Source organism: Protomyctophum parallelum (genome assembly GCF_964188405.1).
Source record: "Protomyctophum parallelum genome assembly, chromosome: 5".
Classification (NCBI taxonomy): Eukaryota; Metazoa; Chordata; class Actinopteri; order Myctophiformes; family Myctophidae; genus Protomyctophum; species Protomyctophum parallelum.
In genome coordinates, this window is record NC_139702.1 from 16,609,603 (window position 1) to 16,615,050 (window position 5,448).

Here is a 5,448-nt window from a genome sequence, read left to right on the forward strand (position 1 = left end):
CTCCTCTGAGAGTCAATATCTCCTCCTCTGAGAGTCAATACCTCCTCTAAGGCCTCCTCTGAGAGTCAATATCTCCTCCTCTGAGAGTCAATACCTCCTCTAAAGCCTCCTCTGAGAGTCAATACCTCCTCCTCTGAGAGTCAATACCTCCTCTAAGGCCTCCTCTGAGAGTCAATACCTCCTCTGAGAGTCAATACCTCCTCTAAGGCCTCCTCTGAGAGTCAATACCTCCTCCTCTGAGAGTCAATACCTCCTCTAATGCCTCCTCTGAGAGTCAATACCTCCTCTGAGAGTCAATACCTCCTCTAAGGCCTCCTCTGAGAGTCAATACCTCCTCCTGTGAGAGTCAATACCTCCTCTAAGGCCTCCTCTGAGAGTCAATACCTCCTCTAATGCCTCCTCTGAGAGTCAATACCTCCTCTGAGAGTCAATACCTCCTCTAAGGCCTCCTCTGATAGTCAATACCTCCTCCTCTGAGAGTCAATACCTCCTCTAAGGCCTCCTCTGAGAGTCAATACCTCCTCCGCTGAGAGTCAATACCTCCTCCTCGTCCTCTGAGAGTCAATACCTCCTCCTCCTCCTCTGAGAGTCAATACCTCCTCCTCCTCCTCTGAGAGTCAATACCTCATCCTCCTCCTCTGAGAGTCAATACCTCCTCCTCTGAGAGTCAATTTACAATTTAGGCATTTAGCAGACGCTCTTAATCCAGAGCGACTTACATTTAAGCAAGAACAAAAGCATGGGAATACATCACATAAAAGCATTTATCATGAAACATGCGTAAGCTAAGAAAGTAACAGTGGAATATCTATATAATGAACCTATACATACACTATACATATAAACTATACATATTTACGACTATGCTATACATATGTACTATGGCGTGCTATGACTATATACAATACAATTATAGTGCTGTCTACATAACATGCTATAAGTCTGTGTCAAATGCTATCTAAGTCAACAGAAATGCTATCTAAGGGGTTAGGGTAAGTGCTATGGGCCATGATGGAATCTGAAAAGGTGGATTTTCAGGCTACGGCGGAAGATTGGGAGTGATGCTGCAGTTCTGACTGCAATGGGAAGTGCATTCCACAGTTTTGGAGCCAGAAGGGAGAAGAGTTTGGGACGTGTGGAGTGTTGTCCCGGCGTTTTTAGTGAGGGTACTTCCAGCTTCCCTGCGTTGGCTGATCTGAGTGAGCGGGAGGGGTTGTAGGGTTCAATCATACTTGCAAGATATGGGGGAGCCATACCTTTGGTTGCTTTGAATGCCAGCATCAGAGTTTTGTATTCTGTGCGGGCAGCGACCGGGAGCCAGTGGAGGGAGCGGAGCAGGGGGGAGACATGTGAGAATTTTGGCTGGTTGAAGACCAAGCGAGCTGCTGCATTTTGGATCAGCTGGAGAGGCTTAAGTGCACATGCTGGAAGGCCAGTAAGGAGGGAGTTACAATAGTCAATACCTCCTCTGAGAGTCAATACCTCCTCTAAGGCCTCCTCTGAAAGTCAATACCTCATCCTCCTCCTCTAAGAGTCAATACCACCTCCTCTGAGAGTCAATACCTCCTCTAATGCCTCCACTGAGAGTCAATACCTCCTCCTCCTCTGAGAGTCAATACCTCCTCCTCATCTGAGAGTCAATACCTCCTCCTCCTCCTCTGAGAGTCAATACCTCCTCCTCCTCCTCCTCCTCCTCCTCCTCTGAGAGTCAATACCTCCTCCTCCTCTGAGAGTCAATACCTCCTCCTCCTCTGAGAGTCAATACCTCCTCCTCCTCCTCCTCTGAGAGTCAATACCTCCTCCTCCTCTGAGAGTCAATACCTCCTCCTCCTCTTAGAGTCAATACCTCCTCCTCTGAGAGTCAATACCTCCTCTTCCTCCTCCTCTGAGAGTCAATACCTCCTCCTCCTCTGAGAGTCAATACCTCCTCCTCCTCCTCCTCCTCCTCTGAAAGTCAATACCTCCTCCTCCTCCTCTGAGAGTCAATACCTCCTCCTCCTCCTCCACTGAGAGTCAATACCTCCTCCTCCTCCTCTGAGAGTCAATACCTCCTCCTCTGAGAGTCAATACCTCCTCCTCTGAGAGTCAATACCTCCTCCTCCTCTGAGAGTCAATACCTCCTTCTCCTCCTCCTCCTCTGAAAGTCAATACCTCCTCCTCCTCCTCCTCTGAGAGTCAATACCTCCTCCTCCTCCTCCTCCTCTGAGAGTCAATACCTCCTCGTCCTCCTCTGAGAGTCAATACCTCCTCCTCCTCCTCCTCCTCCTCCTCCTCTGAGAGTCAATACCTCCTCCTCCTCTGAGAGTCAATACCTCCTCCTCCTCCTCCTCCTCTGAGAGTCAATACCTCCTCCTCCTCCTCCTCTGAGAGTCAATACCTCCTCCTCCTCCTCTGAGAGTCAATACCTCCTCTAATGCCTCCTCTGAGAGTCAATATCTCCTCCTCTGAGAGTCAATACCTCCTCTAAGGCCTCCTCTGAGAGTCAATATCTCCTCCTCTGAGAGTCAATACCTCCTCTAATGCCTCCTCTGAGAGTCAATATCTCCTCCTCTGAGAGTCAATACCTCCTCTAAGGCCTCCTCTGAGAGTCAATATCTCCTCCTCTGAGAGTCAATACCTCCTCTAAAGCCTCCTCTGAGAGTCAATACCTCCTCCTCTGAGAGTCAATACCTCCTCTAAGGCCTCCTCTGAGAGTCAATACCTCCTCTGAGAGTCAATACCTCCTCTAAGGCCTCCTCTGAGAGTCAATACCTCCTCCTCTGAGAGTCAATACCTCCTCTAATGCCTCCTCTGAGAGTCAATACCTCCTCTGGGAGTCAATACCTCCTCTAAGGCCTCCTCTGAGAGTCAATACCTCCTCCTGTGAGAGTCAATACCTCCTCTAAGGCCTCCTCTGAGAGTCAATACGTCCTCTAATGCCTCCTCTGAGAGTCAATACCTCCTCTGAGAGTCAATACCTCCTCTAAGGCCTCCTCTGATAGTCAATACCTCCTCCTCTGAGAGTCAATACCTCCTCTAAGGCCTCCTCTGAGAGTCAATACCTCCTCCGCTGAGAGTCAATACCTCCTCCTCCTCTGAGAGTCAATACCTCCTCCTCCTCCTCTGAGAGTCAATACCTCATCCTCCTCCTCTGAGAGTCAATACCTCCTCCTCTGAGAGTCAATTTACAATTTACAATTTAGGCATTTAGCAGACGCTCTTAATCCAGAGCGACTTACATTTAAGCAAGAACAAAAGCATGGGAATACATCACATAAAAGCATTTATCATGAAACATGCGTAAGCTAAGAAAGTAACAGTGGAATATCTATATAATGAAACTATACATACACTATACATATAAACTATACATATTTACGACTATGCTATACATATGTACTATGGCGTGCTATGACTATATACAATACAATTATAGTGCTGTCTACATAACATGCTATAAGTCTGTGTCAAATGCTATCTAAGTCAACAGAAATGCTATCTAAGGGGTTAGGGTAAGTGCTATGGGCCATGATGGAATCTGAAAAGGTGGATTTTCAGGCTACGGCGGAAGATTGGGAGTGATGCTGCAGTTCTGACTGCAATGGGAAGTGCATTCCACAGTTTTGGAGCCAGAAGGGAGAAGAGTTTGGGACGTGTGGAGCGTTGTCCCGGCGTTTTTAGTGAGGGTACTTCCAGCTTCCCTGCGTTGGCTGATCTGAGTGAGCGGGAGGGGTTGTAGGGTTCAATCATACTTGCAAGATATGGGGGAGCCATACCTTTGGTTGCTTTGAATGCCAGCATCAGAGTTTTGTATTCTGTGCGGGCAGCGACCGGGAGCCAGTGGAGGGAGCGGAGCAGGGGGGAGACATGTGAGAATTTTGGCTGGTTGAAGACCAAGCGAGCTGCTGCATTTTGGATCAGCTGGAGAGGCTTAAGTGCACATGCTGGAAGGCCAGTAAGGAGGGAGTTACAATAGTCAATACCTCCTCTGAGAGTCAATACCTCCTCTAAGGCCTCCTCTGAAAGTCAATACCTCATCCTCCTCCTCTAAGAGTCAATACCTCCTCCTCTGAGAGTCAATACCACCTCTAATGCCTCCACTGAGAGTCAATACCTCCTCCTCCTCTGAGAGTCAATACCTCCTCCTCATCTGAGAGTCAATACCTCCTCCTCCTCCTCTGAGAGTCAATACCTCCTCCTCCTCCTCCTCCTCTGAGAGTCAATACCTCCTCCTCTGAGAGTCAATACCTCCTCCTCCTCTGAGAGTCAATACCTCCTCCTCCTCTGAGAGTCAATACCTCCTCCTCTGAGAGTCAATACCTCCTCTTCCTCCTCCTCTGAGAGTCAATACCTCCTCCTCCTCTGAGAGTCAATACCTCCTCCTCCTCCTCCTCCTCCTCTGAAAGTCAATACCTCCTCCTCCTCTGAGAGTCAATACCTCCTCCTCCTCCTCCACTGAGAGTCAATACCTCCTCCTCTGAGAGTCAATACCTCCTCCTCTGAGAGTCAATACCTCCTCCTCTGAGAGTCAATACCTCCTCCTCCTCTGAGAGTCAATACCTCCTTCTCCTCCTCCTCCTCTGAAAGTCAATACCTCCTCCTCCTCCTCCTCTGAGAGTCAATACCTCCTCCTCCTCCTCTGAGAGTCAATACCTCCTCGTCCTCCTCTGAGAGTCAATACCTCCTCCTCCTCCTCTGAGAGTCAATACCTCCTCCTCCTCTGAGAGTCAATACCTCCTCCTCCTCCTCCTCTGAGAGTCAATACCTCCTCCTCCTCTGAGAGTCAATACCTCCTCCTCCTCCTCCTCTGAGAGTCAATACCTCCTCCTCCTCTGAGAGTCAATACCTCCTCCTCCTCCTCCTCTGAGAGTCAATACCTCCTCCTCCTCCTCTGAGAGTCAATACCTCCTCCTCCTCCTCCTCTGAGAGTCAATACCTCCTCCTCCTCCTCCTCCTCTGAGAGTCAATACCTCCTCCTCCTCCTCTGAGAGTCAATACCTCCTCTTCCTCCTCCTCTGAGAGTCAATACCTCCTCCTCTGAGAGTCAATACCTCCTCCGACCGAGCCTTCCTTTTGTCCTTAGACGTTTAGATCACGTCAAGCAATAATATATACGATTAGGCAACATCACATTGTATAGGTACACATGACACCATATTTGCACCACACACATCCGGGGATGACACCATCTTTGTACCACACACATCCAGGATGACACCATCTTTGTACCACACACATCCAGGATGACACCATCTTTGTACCACACACATCCAGGATGACACCATCTTTGTACCACACACATCCAGGATGACACTATCTTTGTACCACACACATCCAGGATGACACCATCTTTGTACCACACACATCCAGGATGACACCATCTTTGTACCACACACATCCAGGATGACACCATCTTTGTACCACACACATCCAGGATAACACCATCTTTGTACCACACACATCCAGGAT